This window comes from Notamacropus eugenii, chromosome 2 (assembly GCF_028372415.1).
Source record: "Notamacropus eugenii isolate mMacEug1 chromosome 2, mMacEug1.pri_v2, whole genome shotgun sequence".
Taxonomy (NCBI): Eukaryota; Metazoa; Chordata; class Mammalia; order Diprotodontia; family Macropodidae; genus Notamacropus; species Notamacropus eugenii.
In genome coordinates, this window is record NC_092873.1 from 184,489,924 (window position 1) to 184,508,070 (window position 18,147).

The following is an 18,147-nucleotide window of genomic DNA, read 5'->3' on the forward strand; positions in this document are numbered from 1 at the left end:
CTCTCTTGTCTGGGTTTTTGTGACACTTCTCTCTCCTAATTCTCTTCTTACCTCTCTGACTCACTTTCCTTGAGTAGATTGTCATTCATGTCATGCCCAATTATTGTGAATATAAACCACAGTCTTTTCTTGGGCTCTTTTTTCATTCTATACTCTCTCACTTGGTGACCTCATCATTTGCCATGAGTTTAATGATCAATACTATGCAAATGATTCCCAAATCTATATATCCAATCCCATTCTCTCTCTTGAGTTCTAGTCTCACATTGCCAACTGTTTATTGGATATTTGAATATCCCATATGCATCTAAAATTCAACATGTCCAAAGTAGGATTGATTAGCTTTCTTCCAAATCATCACCTCTTTCCAACTTTCCTATTATTTTCTAGGGTATCATCATCTTTCCAAATACCCAGTTTTAGAACATTTGTGTCATTCTTGACTGTCACTCACCTCAAGTATCCATTCAGCTATTAAATTTCCATCTCCTCATAATCTTTCACTTACATCTTTTTCTTTATACTCACATAGCCTCCACTCTATCTCAGATTCTCATCACCTCATATTTAAACTGTTGCCAAAGTCCATTTCTTGATCTCCCTACCAAGATTCTCCTCACTGTCCTCCAGTTTCTAAAGTGACTGTCCTTAAACCCAGGTCTGATCATATTATTCTTTCTACCCTCCATTTAATAAACTCTTGTGGCTCCTGTGTTTGGCATTTAAAGCTCTTTATATCCCAGAGACTTTCTACCTTCCCTGTCTTCTTACACTTTACTTCCCTTTGTGAAATCTCCCTCCCCATTTTTGCCTCTTGGAATTAATGTTTTCTCTCAAAACTCAGCTCAAGGACAAATCTTCCTAGTGAAGCCTTTTTAATTTTTTTTGGCTACCAGAGTATTCCTTCCTCAAATCATCTTTTTAAAATTTTGTCCATATCTTCATATACTCATGTTGCCTCCCTAGTTAGAATGTAAGATCCTTGATAGCAGCATAGACTGTTTCATTTTTGCTTGTATTCTCAGGGTTTACCACAGAGCTTGATGCTTAGAAGACAATCATTTAGCAAGCATTTATTAAGTGCCTTTGATCTGTTATGAATGTCTCTCAGATGCATAGCATTTCTTTAGTCTTGGGTCTATTGTATCATTCATGCTTATTCTGTAGATTAATATATCAGAACTATCTGTGATATTTAGTCATGTCATTAATCAATTTACATTTTAATTTTATTTCTTGTATAATGTAAATATGTTAATGTTGTTTTAAAAGAAGCTATAGTTATCACCCATCCATTAGGAAAGCAGACCACAAGATTAGGAAAATAATAACTGATGTAAAACTAATATATGTTAGTTTTATATATATATACAGGTACATATATATGTAAAATACACTTATATGTGTGCGTATATTTTAAAAGATAATAGTGGACATTGAGTTTAATTATATAGTACATATAGAATTTTGCATACTAGGATTTTTCACTTTAGTACCCATCTTAAAATGTAAATAATTTCAAAATTCTAAACTCCTCCTGAGCTTTTTTCCTTCTCAGGACAATGCCCATTAGAACATAAACTCCTGGAAGGCAGAGACTGTCTTATTTTTTAATTCATCTCCCTGTTACCTTGTCTAGTGTCTGGCACATACTAGTTGCTTAATAAATGCTTGTTGCTTGTTTAATTGATTTGTTCCCATTGTAAAGAAAGGAGAAAGTCAGTGAAGTTTTAAAAACCTGATTTATGTGATTTGAGTTTTAGTACAGAAGTGTCTGAGTTTCACTGCTTCGTTGATTACCTCAGTCTCTGTCTTCCTACTGCAATTGACTATAAATTGATGGCACAATATGCTTCCAAGAATGAGACCATCTGTAGTAGTCTGCTTAAATACATGCTATATTGATACTTTCTATTAATGGCATTTAGTTAATACAATGGCATTTTCCTTTGTCATCTAGTTCTCTTCTTATTCTTGCATGTATTATAACCTAATTCTCAAAAAGGAAGGCTTTTGAAATCAAAAGCCCTCTACTGCTTAGAGAACTTTTGAGAAAATTCAGTTCTGGTTAGTCTGGTTCTTTTTATCTGTCTATGATATAAGGTTTCTATTTCCATGGAAGAGTTCAGAAGCAGGTATCAGGCTGAGGGAAAAGAAACTGCTTCTCAGGTCTTACAGCACAATTTCATCATGTTGCTAAAGTAAATTCCTAGTTTATCAAAATGCTATTATTTTAAAATATATACAGCAACCACTTTTGAAAGCCAAATGTAATTGCTTTTTTGAATCATCTGCCAGTGAGATGATCTATAAACCATATCTATGTCTATGTGCATTTGAGAACTGAATATACATTTAGAATCTGAGAGCTAGAAGGGGCTCTTTTGAAGGCATCTTCTCAAATCCCTTGTTTCTAGGCAAGTAAAAGCCTAGGACATCTATGACAGATAGTGACTAACTTATTTTAAGATATCTTTAGTAGCGGTCTATTCTGACATTTAAACACTTTTGCATTAAAACAGCCCTTGAATAAAAAGAAATTTAGATGGGTTGTGACTTGCGAAAGCCTGGAAAATGTGTAATGAGACATCTTGGAAGTGAATACAACCAATTTCTCTTTCTTCTTTGCTTTGCTTACAAGAAATCTTAGCTAAATGGATTAGCATCAGGTTGAATCATAATTACCTAACTTCATATATGTCATGTTTCTTACAAATATTAGTATATTACCTCACCTTAGTTATAGGATTCCTTTAGTGCATTTTTTTCCTCCTGAGTTCAAGGCAGGCATGAAGAATAACTAATATTTTATGGTGAGAGTGTTGAAATAGATGAGAGGGAGGAAATAAGCATTTATATGACTCTTATTATGTACCAGGAACTGAGCTAAGCACTCCTTACAATAACCCTGTGAGTTAGGTACTATTATTATCTCCATTTTACAGTTAAGGAAACTGAGGCAGAGGTTAAGTGACTTGTCCAGGAACATATAGCTAGTATTTGAAGCTGGATTTGAATTCAGGTCGTCTTGATTCTAGGTTCTGCGCCATAGTACTGTGCTACCTAGTGACTCTAAATGGCCTCTAAGATCCTTTCAGGTCTAAATCTATGACCCTATCATTCTGATTCTATAATCTCTTTACCCTATCATTCTATGATTCTATAATCTTTTGATCTTCTCTCTTGTAAGCTCAGACTTCTGATTGTGTAGAAAATTCCCTTTCTAATTCTTTGCTCATTTCTTGAGTACAAATACATCCATTGTTTGCTGTGCCACCCCCACACCCATCTTCATCAGATTGTGTGGGGGTTTTTTTCTAAGTCAACACAAGAATTTTCTAATTAACACAATCAAAAGATTATTGAGACAAAGCTTCAATATCAAAACAAGCGTTGATTGATTTACTTAAGAGAGGGCTCACAGCAAGTGCACTGCCAAAAAAGTTTGTACTTGGCAGGTTTCTGACGTGTTATGACCAGAGAACCCTCCCTAGTGCTGCTGCCGGCAGAGCTGTAACTAGAGGTGAGCAGTTCTCCAGAGATACCAGTAGAGAGCATTGTGGCAGAGGGAATGGATCATCAGAACTCTAACTTACCAGAGAAAACTCATAAGTCTGATGATAACAGCAGAAGACATTTGTAGTTCTGGGGAGGATAATGCAAAGAGGACTGAGAAAGTTTCCAGCTGTGATGCTATCTTAAGAAAGTTGCCTTGATTACATGTATTCCAATGTGTTTTACTGCTGTAGTAGAATATATTCCTGTGTATATATGAAGAGGGAAATACTCTTGTTTATTTTACTCTTTTGCTTTACCAAATGCCTTTTACTTTGAATTAATGTATCCTCTGGTTGGCTGGGGGAGAAAGCATCCATCAGTGGGGGCTTATGAGCTATGGTTTTGAGCAGATGCTGACCTGCAACGTGTTCTGACTTTGGGGTAGCTTTCATGGTGAGGGTCTGAGACCCTACCTACTACATTCCATTTGGATGTGGCAAAATTGTTGCACTCAAATCAATCTCTTCAGTCACTGTAACCTTTTAGTTCACATATTAAGTAATAGTCATTACAACACAAGTAACTTGTGTACCACATGAAATGAAACTTGCAAGACTGGTATTTTTTAATGTTGTCTCTTGGTGGAACTCTCTTTTAAAAGTACCTTTTTCCTAAATGATATAGCCCGGATTTTTCTTTCTATTTCTATTTCTATGAATGAGACATATTATATTGCATCAAGTCATTCATAGTATGTGTTTTTTGTATTACCAGAATCTTGTCAGGAACTGGAAGTAATATACAATAATTATAGGTAATTTGTCTTTCACACCATTAGTTTTCCTGAATGATCTAAGCACCATGTTTAAAAATAAAACCTACATATAGTATAATGAGAGACAGTTTGGGTTCACAGTGTTCATTATCTTAAGCAAATTTCTTTACTGGGAATTATTATCTTAATGTAATTATGAGGAACCACCCTTTTCAAATAAATAGTTGTTCTTTCTTCTTTGGTGCCTGGTGGTATTAATGCAACCAATGTGTGGACCTGTCAAATCAAAAAAACATGGCAATTGACTTAATAATTCTTTCAGTATAAAGTGCAATTTAAAATGAACTCTGTTTCACCCTTTTTATAACCTAATGAAATGAAGTAGTTCAGAGAGCAAGCCTATGTAGAAGTAAATGTACATCTTTAGTGGCTGGAACAATGAAATTTTATTAGAGTATTTCAGATGTATCTAATGATGGGCTTATCCAGACAGGTAGATTGCTCTGACCTTTTGGACATCCTTTGTCTGCCATAGTTAGAATCACTCACTACCTGATATAGCGTATTTTCCCCACAGTGAAACCTACCTGTTACTGACTTGACTTTTCACTTACATGAAATGAAAGATTAAATCACATAGTATACTGCAGAGAATGCTTTTTTGGAGTCAGATGACCTATGTTTGAATTATGGCTTTGCCATTTACCCTCTGTGTGACATTGGGAAAATTACTTTACCTTTCCGGGCCCTAGTTTCCTCAAATGTAAAATCAGGGAATTTAAATAGTTGGGTACTTACATTTATATGTATTTTAAATAGTTCCCCTCCAGGTCTAAAGCTGTGACCCTAGGAGTTTACTGCACTTCTACATTTGCATCATAAGTGGTAGTCAAGAGGTCTTTCTTGACTATAACATGGATGTGAAAGTCACCTAGATAGACATAATTCAATTTCTTGAAATGAGAAATGATTTTTCTAATAGCTACCCATCTATACTAGATCTCTGAAATGGGTTGAATGTGCAAAATTGGGACCCCTACAGGCCTGCTATTTCTTCCTGGGCACTAAGCCTATAGCAGCTACCACTGGTGGTATTGTACAGGTAGATTAAGCATTTCTCCAGCTGTGCTTGACTGAAACAGAAGACTAAAAATCAGACTTCCACATTTCAAAAATACTTCTTCTGCAAACAAAACCTATTAAAACAACACTGTGGATTAGTTAACTATTTTTTTTATAAGAAATGGATAAAAGAGCTATACCTTTAGCAAGATTTTTTCCTTCTATTTTTAATAAGTTTCAGTTGTTGCTTTTATTTTTACCTGCTTCCCAATATATCTTTCTGCTACCCTCCCAGAGAACTCTCCCTTATAACAAAGAATGAGAGGAGAAAAAATAGTTCAAAGACTTACCAAACATTATATTCGTTGTTTCACACCCATAATCTCCCACCTCTGCAAAGAACTGAGGGGACATGACTTCTCACATCTCTTCTTTGGGGTCAAATTTTGTCATAATTTTAGAGATTCAGTTTTGTTTGTTTTCCCATTTATGTTTTTTACAGTTATCATGTATATTGTTTTCTCCAGTTTTACTTCATTTTGTATCAGCTCATACCTTCTCATGCTTTTCTGTGTTCATAATATTCATAATTTCTTCCATCACAGTAACATTCCATTATATTCATTTATTTCTTGATCAATATGAGTAATTCATAATTGATGTGGTCTGGTCCCATTCCTTTGCTCCTCCTTTCTTTACTCAATTTCTTGACTGGTTCTTCTACGTTCCTCCTCTTCTTGTAATTCTTCCTTTGTGATCTGTCTTCCAAAGTTGAAATTTATTTTGCCTGTGATCATTTCCACCCTGACTCTGTTCTCTTACTTATACTTCTTCTCTTCCCTCTCCATTTATTTGTGTGTTGAATTTAATGCATTTCAGCACCAAATTCTCTCTCTCTCTCTTTCTCTCTCTCTCTGTCTCTGTCTGTCTGTCTGTCTCTCTCTCTCTCTGCCCCCTTTCCTAATCTTCTTTTGTCTCCTTTAGATGAGAGTGAAGTTCATGAGATGCTTGGTTCACACTGCATCTTTCTCTGTCTTGGTATGTTCTCCTTCCGACTAAGCCCAATTATGAGCTGGAGTATGTTCCTCTCATTTCTCCCACAGAACATTCATTTCTCTCTCCCTTTTAATTTCCCATATTAAAACAAACTATAAACCTTTCTACTCTGAACAAAATCATCTCTAAGCCCTACTTTTTGTTATTCTTAACTCCATCTATAACCCTTGAAGATAGTGGGATTTTAAAGGGACACTTCTTTCTTCTCTCTCTATTGATCCATACACTTAAACTTACTTACCTTCCTAGGGTCACCTTTTCCCCTGTGTTTGCATTTCTAATATTCTGCCCACCTCTGATCTTTTCATCAGGGATGCCTGAAAGTCTTCTATTCCATTAAATGTCCATTCCCCCTATAATATATTTAGTTTTGCAAGATGTTATTCTTGGTTATAACACTTTTCCTTTTCCCTTTTGTAAACTTAAATTTTAAGTGCTATGTGAGCCTGACTATGGTTTCTTGGTCCCTGAAATTTTTTTGGGGGGGGAACTGTTTGTCATGGGATGCTTGGGTACATGTACTTGGACTCCAATTCTAAAATCACATTTCTCTTTAAAAATCACATTTCTCCCTAGCCTCAAAATACTATCTTGGGCAGTTTCTCCCCAGCCCAAGGACACAGCCTGCCCTAGTAACAACCGTTATCTCCCTTCCTGCTATAGTAGCCAATTGCACCTATAGAACTCATTAGTTTGAACCAGCTGTGTACTATGTCATAACAACATTTACTACTCACTGACCAATCATATGTATCCTAAACATGGACATACCTATACTCCCTTACATTTATCTTGTCTAACAAGACATTGATGTGAGCAACCTGGTTTTTCCTGGTCAGCCCTGACCCTTGGTTTACTTAGTGATGTTTCAGCCCTAATACCACACCTCCAGGTAGCCCCACTTTGGGCTATTTCACAATGAATTTTGGGCAAAATACAGTACCCAATACAGTACGCAGTAGATATCAAAAGTGCATGTTCCTTTAAGAACTGACCACTCTTTAATCATTCCCTAATCCCACCCCAAAACTCCTACTTAGCATATTTGGTTCAAGGGATACTATAGAATATCTTATATAAACTTTCCCTGTACCCCTTTAAGGTTGTAGGTTCCCTAAGAACTCTTGCCCACTGAAAAGCATAATGAATCTTTACCTTGACTTCAACAATGCTTGAGTTCATGAATTCTTCTCTAGACAACCTGCCCCTGGTACCCTGGTCTTTGTGGGGGAGCTCACACACCCCCCCCTTCCAGCCCTCATCATTTGCAGATTTTTTTTCTTTAACCTTCTCAGTTTTGACTATAATGTTCTTGAGTGTTTTCAATTTGCAACTTCTTTCAAGAGGTGTTAAGTGGATTCTTTATATTTGCACTTTGCCTTTTGGTTCTAATACATGTCAGAAATTTCATGATTTCTTGAAGTTTTTTGTTGGGTAATTTTGGGGATATTAAATGATTCTCAGATTAACTCTCCTGGAATTGTTTTACTTTATATGCTCTAATTTTTCAGTCTTTGGATGTTTTAATATTTCTCATTGTCTCATGGAAAATTTGAGTTCTATGCATTCCATTTCCCTTTTCAGGGAGTTTGTTATGTTGGTAAGGGTTTCTAAAATTAATTCTTCTGTTTTTCCCCCTCAGGAGATCTAATTTCTTTTCTCTTCCTTTTTTAAAGAACTCAGATTATTCAATATGAATCTCTCATTTTATAGCAATTCTGTGATAAAGAAGTCCATCCTACAATACTCATAGTCTTTAGAGGCAGAGGAGAACTAGAACACACGTTTCTTGACTGTTACTAGTTCAGTGCTCTTTCCAATAACTCTGATTTGCCAGATAAATATCCAGGACTTGTAATCTTGTTTTAAATAAAATGATTTTCCATGTTTTTTCTGGTTGTTGATAGTTGTTTTCCTATACACCAAAAATATCTCCTAAAAGTATCCGTGATTTTCTTTATGAATAGGAAATATTTCACATCCAGTGACTTTCACAGCTTGTTAGCTTTGGTAAATTAAAAAAAAAAATGAGCAGTTTTCAATCATACTACAAAATTTACTAACATAAACTAAATCCACCTATTACTTCTCTAACATGGGGTGCAGAATTATTTTTATTGCCTTAACTTTTATTTTTCAAAAATGAGCACTGGGTATTTTTAACATGTAATAGTGTCATGTCATATGTATCTTACAACCACATACTTTACTAACAAATGAAATGAGTAATTCTTAAATAATTCATAGTATATTTATAAAATGAATTTTTTTAAATCAAAATACACTTCTCATTAAGATAAATGAAATCCAAGCAAATCTACCTACACAAAGTTAGTATCAACTTTGGTAGATTTCAGTGTAATTAGCAGGTTTGCTCTTCTCCCCTTGCTGTTCATCTTCTGGGTTATGAATTATGTAAAACAATTTTTTTATTAAGATTTTATTACATTGTCATGTTTCTCATCCTACACATCTTTGGTCAAGCTCTGTACACTCACAGTTCTCTAACTTGTTGGCAGCTTAGTCAGAAGCATTTGGAACACTGGTGATGGAAGAGTTTGCAGTAAAACTTGCAACATCTGCTGTGTCTGCCTATAGAGAGCAATGGCATTTGTCAAGTGGTCAACACCATTTTCATATTCATGTTGGCCTAGTAATTCCTCACCAAGTTGCATTTCTTCAAGAAAGAACTTGTGAACAGCTTCTGCATCTTCAAGGTCAGGTAACTTGGAAAGCCCAGCTCTTTCCTTAGCAAGCTTCTGTTTCTTTCTTCGGTCTCAGAGCCTGCTCTTGAAGTTGGGGTTGCTCCATCTCTTGTGGTCAAAATAGCCCTGAAGAGGGCTCTGCACATGACGTGGTGATCATGCCACTCTGGCCCACCATACTTCCAGCTGCAGCTTGTGATGGAGGCAGCAGCAGCAGTGGCTGCAGAGTAGGCTCACTCTGCTCCTTTTAAGGGAGGAACCAGCGAGAGCAGGAGCTCTCATTTCTAAAATATCTTGTTTCATTTTTCTAGTCACTCTTGGATTCCTTGGAGCAAAGATACTTTTATTCTCTGAGGCTCTACAGTAGTTGTGGAGTTATTTTACTCTTTTATGTTTATTTCTTAGGCTTAACTCACTGTATTTCTTCATTGTGTAAGAGTGGGAACCCTACACTCAATGAATGTAATCATAGAAGGTCTAGACAGCTTCATTCAATCAGTCAAATCAATTAATCAATAGTGCAAAATCAATTATGAATAATATGAGAAAATTATAGGGTTCTGGTTTTGGCCATTCGATGAAAGGGAAGACGATGACCAGAAAGGGAACCTTTTCTGATTGCCTCAATCAGACATATATCCGAACCAATATACGGAAGTAGAAGTCCATCCATGGGCTGTATCAAATGGTGAACTAATCCAGTGGTATAAGATTTTGAATGGAAAGGATTTCCATTTTAAAGTTGGAGCCAAATGCCATAGAGGAAATTATTCTTTAGGTGGAGACACTGATCATATCACTGAAATTTTCATACCTTTGGTTCAAAGATTCTACTGTATGAAAGACTCCAAGTTCACTAAAATATTTAGAGCATCACTTTCATGGTAGCAAAGAACCAGAAACAAAGTGTGTGCCTATCAATTAATGCCTAGATAAACAAATTGTGGTATATAGATTTAATGGAATATTACTATGTTATAAGAAACAATAAGCATAATGAATACAGAAAAAAAGGGGAGTTACATGAACTGCTCCAAAATGAAGTCAAGAATGCAGTATATGTAATTACTATAATAATGCAATTAAAAAGATCTATAAAGCAATCAAAACTGAATGTTGCAAAATTAAAGTATATTTGGCCGTTAGGTGTCATGGTGCCTGAGTGCTGGATCTGGAGTCAAAAAGATCTGAGTTCAAATTCAGCCTCAATCACTAGGTGTATGACCCTGAACAAATCACTTAAACTCTGTTTGCTTTAATTTCTTCATCTGTAAGACAGGGAAAATGGTGACAGGATAAATTGAGATGATATCTAAATATTTTGAAGATTTGAAGCACTATATAAATGCTAGCTATAAGTATTAGTATTAACAAACTTAGCCCCAGAGAAAAGCTATGAAAAGACTTGCTCCTCCCTGCTTTTTTTTCAAAGGTAAGTTTCCACAGATGTGGAATCTTGTATATAACATTAGATTCTTTTTATTTTATTTATTGATTTTGGTGATTTTTTATTTTTTCTTAAAAAATTATAATTTTACTTTTGATTTATTTATTTTATTATGGAGAGGAATGGATATTTAATGGAATAGAAGGTTTTCAGGCATTCCTGATGAAAAGACCAGAGCTGGGTAGAATCTTAGAAATGCAAACACAGGAGTAAAGGTAATCCTAGAAAGGTAAATATGTTTGAACATGTCAATCAGTGTTATAAGGAAGAACTTTCTGGGAAGAGGAAGAAGAATATAGTGGGAAGTCTACAGGATATAAAACCAAAGGATATCAATTGAAAAAACTATTTAAAAATCCCCAAATGTCAGAAGTACAAGATAAAAGAAAAATAACAACATAATTCTTAGAGGGGGAAAACAGCCATGTTTACATGGTGGATTACATGCTCATTATGAATCAGTATTGTGGTATGAAAATGAAAAAGACATACAATATTAAATGGCAATAACGGAAGTAAAGTATTCAGAACAAGGGAGATGATAGTCCCATTGTACTCTGCCTTGTGGTACTCATATCACATCTGGAGTATTTTATTCTGGGTGCCATAGTTCAGAAGTACTACTGGCAAACTAGAGAGTGTCTGGAAGTGGGGGACCATGTGAAAGCCATATCAAATGAGGTTCAGATAAAAAAACAGAATGTCTAGAGAAGATTTGGGGAGAGGGACATAACTGTTTTCCTCAATTACTTGTAGATTTTTAATGTTTAAGAGGGAGTACATTTATTTTGTTTGGTTTCAACCAGTGGATGAAAGTTATGGGGAAATAGATTCCGCTCAATGTAAGGAAGCAATTTCTAGCAATAGAGCTATTCAAAATAGAGATATTTTCATGAGTTCTCTCCATCAATGGAACTTGGAAGATGGTTGACCATTTTTCAAAGATGATGTCATGGGGACTTAAACTTTCAGCAAAAGTTAATATCCTTTTTGAATCTTAGATTCTATGATTCTAACAACCATCACACACACACACACATTCATGAAAGTCATCTCAGCCTGTGTCTTTTAAAATCCTGATTATATTGTCCTAGGTATGAATTATCCTTCTGATTTTTTAAAAAATTAATTTTTGTTTTTAAAAAATCCTTTTTTTAAAATTAGGGACTTAACAGAACAAGAAAAGAATTATATAAAAAAATTATACAAAAAACAATGTACATTTAATCTAGTCTATTCTTAAGAAATATGTTTTTAAAAAGAAATGTATCATTAATAAGGTAGCAATGAAAGTGTTATATTTTTTGGGAGAGGTTTCTTTCTGTACTTTTATTGGTAAATATAAGTGTGCCTTCTGTATAGGCATCCAAGTCATTGGTAAAAATAATAAATATAATAATAAATATATTATTATAATAATAAATATATTATTATAATAATAAATAGCATAAGAACTAGCCTCTAGTCTGTTTGATCCTCCTCTAAATTTAACATGTGAATTATTATATAAAAGCCTAAATCTTCTTATCTAAACCTATGTTTCCAGAATCTGCAAAAATAAATAAAGGGATACTCAGTTCAAAACTTTTCTCTGCCAATTACTACCTTCAGGACCATGGGTGATCACACTTAACCTTTTGAGGTCTCCTTATCCTCATCTATAAAATGTAAGAGTCGAATTAGATCACCTCTGAGTCCCCTTCCAGTTTTAAAGCCATAATCCTATGTTCTATGCTCAACAAATACGCCATAAATAAGCTCCTATATTCTACTTGCATGAGAGTTCAGGTAGGTAGAAATGCCTGTATTATAGTAACAAAAACCTACCCACACACATTACAATACCTCCTTTGTTAAATGCATGAATGATGCTTTCTGATTTGCTCTCCTTCCTATGAGGTCTCCTTGTCCATTTCCCAAAAGTCATAACTATTTATTGAGATGGCTATTTCTATGAAAAGAAGAACCCCTCCTCTTTGGGGATATAAAGAGGTGTGTCATAGACCTTAACTCAAAGTCTTGAGTAAGATAAGGAGCAAGTATGTCAATCCTATGTCTAGCCACCATTCAAATGGGATCCTTGACTTTGAATCAAGAAATTGATAAAGTATTACCAAGACACATCAGAGACAGGATTGTTTATCTCTATAAGGGGAAAATCAAGTGTTCTTGCCATAAGCAGATTTGTGGAAGTTGGTGCTTTCATGGCCACCAAGGGGGTAACATGGAGTACATTTTATTGGAACAGAAAAAGTATCCATCCCATTGAAAAATACCCAAAGACATTATAGTATTTGTGTCTCTGTGTCTCTTCTTTCTATCCTTAACTACATATTCATGTTTTTCCTGAATAAATCTTGTTTGTACATAATTGTTTGCATATTGTCCCTTCATTAGACTGTGAGCTTCTTAAGAACAGAGACTACTTTTTGGTTTTATTATTATTGGTATTTATTTTCCCTAATACTTAGCACAGTGCCTGGTACACAGTATGAGCTTAACAAATAAACTCTTGTTGACTTGATTTGACTTGATTCAATTCCAGATACTGTCAGAACTGATAGTTCCTCCCTCACAATTTCTAAATCGCTAGTGGATGTTTGAGCTACAGTGTCCATTGTGGAAACCATGTCCCACTCTGTACAGAAAGACTGGGAGAGAGACCTATAAAATATGGTTGGTCAGAAAGAGCATAAATTGTAGGTAAGGATAGAAAGAAGAGATGTAGTAACACTGAGGGACGGATAGGTGGTACAGCGGTTAGAGTTTCAGGTCAGGAAGACCTGAGGTCAAATCTGGCCTGACAGGAACGAACTGTGTGACCTTGGGCAAGTCATTTAACCATTTTGCCTCAGTTTTCTCATCTGCAAAATGAGCTGGATAAGGAAATGGCAAACCGCTGCAGTATCTTTGCCAAGAAACCCCCAAACGGGGCCACCAAGAGTTAAACATGACTGAAAAACCACTGAACAACAAGGAGTGATAGCTTGATTCAAGCTAGCAGCCTATAAACGTTAGCAAAGAGTAAAATGTGACTTTGGTGATCCAGGTTACATTATTCCTTCATGTGTAACAAATCATCATTGAACAGCATTTTGGCTTTGTAAGAGATTTTTTTCTAGGAACATGTGAATCAGGATTCTTTGTGCCTCCAGTGTTGACTCCACACTTCTTAGGGGAATCTGCGTGGCTGTCAAGAGGACTTAGCCTTTTCATGTCTGTGTATGGGAATCAGTGGCCTATTCTATTTCCTAGGAGAAAAGGAATTTTGGGAGTTAACCTTCTTTGTGTTTCTTTTTAAGTAGTCAGAAGAGATGGAAAATGCCACATTTTGTGAAATTAGGATGGAAAATCACTACTGCTGAGAATTGACCCTAGACGAGGTTAGCTTGATTCTTTATTGGGAGTATGGCTTTACAACACTTCCTGTATCTACTTTATCTAATTCCTCTCCCACACTAGTCTTTAGAAATGTCCTGATTTAACAGCCTTATCACTTAATTTAAATATGACACCCACTCTCATTCAGGGGAGGCTGGCATTTTCTAGCAGAAAAAAGAGGAGAGAAGACTTTTAATATTGAAAATGTGTTTGATGGGAAATATGAGAAGAAATAGATGACAATATTTTAGCTAAAGTGTATAAATAGATGTGGCAATTTAACTATTTGAAGTTTTATTCTTGTGTCCATTTTTTCTTTGTCCATTTCTTCAAAAGATGCACCTAATCTTTACTTTGTTTTCTAAAAGTATTATGGCATAGCTTGAGCCAGGTGAAAAGAATTATCTGATGTCATGCAAATGTAAATAGCAACTGAAAAAAGTATAATAACCACTTTTAAACTTGACCCCAGAGAAGTATTGAAAAAAAGGTGCTTCCTTCCCCTCTCTGCAGAAGTGGGGTCTACGGATATGGAATATTGCACATAGTGTTAGACGTGTTGATGTTTTGGTTAATTTTGTGGACTTTTTAAAGACTTTTTAAAGACAATGGGTAACTGGTTGGGGGAACTGGGATGATTCAGAAATGAAAGTGATAAAAAAATACCTATAAAAATATAATTAAAATATTTGCTTAAACTTCGGCTTAGCAAGCGGAAAGAGAAAAAGACTTCATGGTTATCATGGAATACTTTTGAGAGACATGAATAACATAAGCCATCACCATGTATTGCTTTTCTAGCCAAAGAACACTATATCCTACTGTTTCAATAAGAAACTTTAAAAAAATTATTTAAAGTAGATAATTTCTGATTATAATTTTGTGTTTTATCTGAACAATTCTTGCACCAAATTTTTTAAAATAGTAACTGAGTGGGAAATGCCTCTCACTCTCTGAAATTGCCCATGGTGACACTACCTTCAGTCAATGAGATGATGAGTTCTTGAGATCAAGAAAAAAAATCTTATCCTCTCATCATGCCCTGAAGGAAGGATACTGAATCTAGCATCCTATTCTTGTCAAAGGTATCAGGTAAACCATTCTTAAAACCTTTGATGATTGAAGAATCATATAAAAATGTCCTGTAGGATGGTTAGTCCACCCAGTGCCTAAAACAATTTTATCTCATAGCCCTCCTTTTTTCTAACAATGACATGAGAATGAGTCCTCATAGCTAGATGCACCAGAGATTAAATTCCTTATGAGTGCATCTAGAATGCGACCAGAACACTTCTTGTTGAGGGCATGAAACATTTTATGTGTTCATCCATCTGTAGGAAACTGCCAGGGATCATTTTATTTCCTGAGGGAAAGGGAAACCCAATAGAGAATGTTCACAAATCTTGCCCTCTCCAATCTTTTTGATTTGACTTTCTAGAGTCATACTTTTCTGTTCAATGACACAAATCTGAAGAAATAGTTTTCATTTCTTTTAGCATTCTGAGTTTTGGAAACATTGCTGCCAGGTGAAAGGATGAATGCTGTTTTCATTTTTTTTTCTGAAGGGAAATTGACAACCCATCTTTTGGAGTAGAATAAAATTGCTTACTTCCTTTAAGATTCAGTTCAAACCCTATCTTCTATAGAAGCTTCTCCTGATCACCACAGCTACCCATTCCTCTTCTCCCTAATGATATTGCATTCAACTACCTTATATTTATTTTAGTTAATACCTTTGTAAACACATTTATATATATGTGTATTTATTCACTTTATATTTAGGCTGCACACACATATAGTATTTATATGTGTTTACTATCTACCTCATTAGACTGTAAGCTTATTGAGGGTAGAGATTGGTTTATTCTTTATACTTGCATCTCCTGCACAGTGCCTAACACATAGTAGTTACTTAATAAATATTTGTTGATTGATTGTTTCTCCTCTTCCACATATATTTATTCATGTACATATTGTCTCTCCTGAAAGAATTCAAACTCCTTTCCAATAGGGATATTTTCATTCTTTTTCTTTGCAGCCAGTGCTTAGCACATTGTAGCAATGACGACCATAAAAATAGTAAGAACAGATGGCATTTATATGGAGCTTTAAGATTAGCAAAGTGTCTTATATGTGTGATCTCACATCAACAACCCTGTGAGCTTAATGCTATTATTATCCCCATGTTACAGGGAAGGAAACAGATGGCATGTGAGAGAGCAAGTGATTTCCTAGGGTCCTACAGGTAGTAAACTTATGACTTACTGATTCCAAGTCAAGTAGCTCAGTCACAGTAGCACTTGGCTGCCTCTAAGTGCTTAATAAAATGGTGGTTGATTTTTTATTTTATTGATTTAGTAAATACCCTTTGCTTCCTGTAATTTTCTAGAATGAGAAGGATATCAGAGAGTCTGCCAAAACTGGAAGCACTCAAAGAAAAAAATGCAAAAAAAAATGCAATATATTCTATATTCTTATGCTCTTTCTATGCATATTTGAATGCTAAGACATAGACGTCATGTAAATGGGCTCTCAAATGAGAGAAGAGAGAAGAGAGAAGAGAGGAAGCTCCTAACATCAGCTTTGGGTGACTATTTTATCTCCAAAATCTTTCAGGAAGGAAATTTTGCACTCACTCTTAGTGACCCATTCCTACCTTCCTTTGTGACTCTTTTCTATTGTCTGCACACAGAGTTCTCCACTGTTAAGCATAAAGGAGGTCACACAAACTCAAAGGGGAAAATGCTCCTCAAACTTTGTCAGCAATTGAACAAATTTAATGTAACTTGAACAATGCCTTTTTTTGGATTGCGTGAAGCTTTGAATTCACAGTTAACACATGAAAATGAGTTATTTTTAGAGGTAATTAACAAAAACATAAGTCTAAAGCAGATCCACTGGGGCCACTTAGTCTGAGTTTTGCTAATGAAGCGAAATGAAGGGGAAAAGAAGTGTTATCAATAATATTGATTTATCAGTGAGGTCCTGTGTCTCCCCTTTCAGTGTCTTCTCAACCATCTAAATGGTATCATTGTCTTCTCAGGGCTTCCCTTGGACTCTTTGTTGCCTTTCTCAGAAAACATTGAAAACAAACAAGTCCCTTTCTCTCCCCTTAGACAGTACAAGCGATATTAATGGTTATCTACCTGAGATAAGTAGAGCAGGCTCATTTTACATGACTTGAAAGGGTCATCTGTAGCTTCAAGCCCAATTAACTTGTCTTACTCTCCCCCAAAAAAGAGGAGGGTTACTGAGAGGCCACGTTTCCCTTCCTATCTTAGAAAGCTGTTCCGGGGCAACGGACTGATCAAAGGCTATCAAAGTCTTAGGGCCACTCGATAATACAAACGCTGGAATGCAGCCTTCTCTATGACACCTGGCATGGGTGCTTTTCTTGCTTGCTGAAATCTTTGTTATTTCTCAAAAGATCAGGTGCCAAGGTGTTTGTGTGCATGTGTGTATGTCTGTGTATGTGTGTCTGTGTAAATCTAAAAAAAATTGGCTAGTCCAGTACTTATCCAGTGTCATGTCCCCATTGAACATTCCAATGTTTGTTTGTTTGAATAAAATCCTAGAAGGGGAATCTGAGGAGATCATCTAGTCTAGGTCCCTGTTTCCCAGCAGGATTGGGCCTCAATTGTCCTGTTTGCATCCTTTTTATGTATCTTGGAATACTTTTATTATTGCTGTTGTTATGGCGGAGGTATCTTTGATTATTGTATATAGAAACTCTGAAGGCCTAGCCAGATCTTAACCAGAGTAATATGAACAACCTTGAGCCTTACACCTCAAAAAGTTGTGCAGAATTTCTGGAGGACTCAGAAGAAAGATGAAAATGAATCATCAATTCAGGATTGAGAGATTGCAGACAGTAATGAGACCTGGGTTCAAATTTTGCCTTCAGTACTTCCTAGTTGTGTCATAGGATCATACTTTTCTAGCTGAAAGGAACTGTAGAGATGGTCCAGTCCAACTTCCTCATTTCATGGATGATGAAACTGAGGCCCAGAAAGTGACAGCCAATATTCAAACCCATGTCCTCTGACTCCAGATACAGCTCATGAACAGGTTCCTTCATTTTTTTACAGCCTCAGTCTCCTCATCAGAAAAATGGAGAGAATGATATTTGTACTCCCTCATTCACAGAGTTGTTTTAAGCAAATGTGTTGCGAATTTTAAAGTATTATATGTTTATTATTAGTTTATAACTAAAAACATCTGAG

At 35.5% G+C, this 18,147-nt stretch overlaps 1 long non-coding RNA gene across 1 annotated transcript in view; it reads right to left on the reverse strand.

Moving 5' to 3' along the window:
• LOC140523769 (uncharacterized) overlaps positions 1-18,147 on the reverse strand; it is a 44,709-nt gene that overhangs the window by 9,702 nt on the left and 16,860 nt on the right. The window lies entirely within an intron of this gene.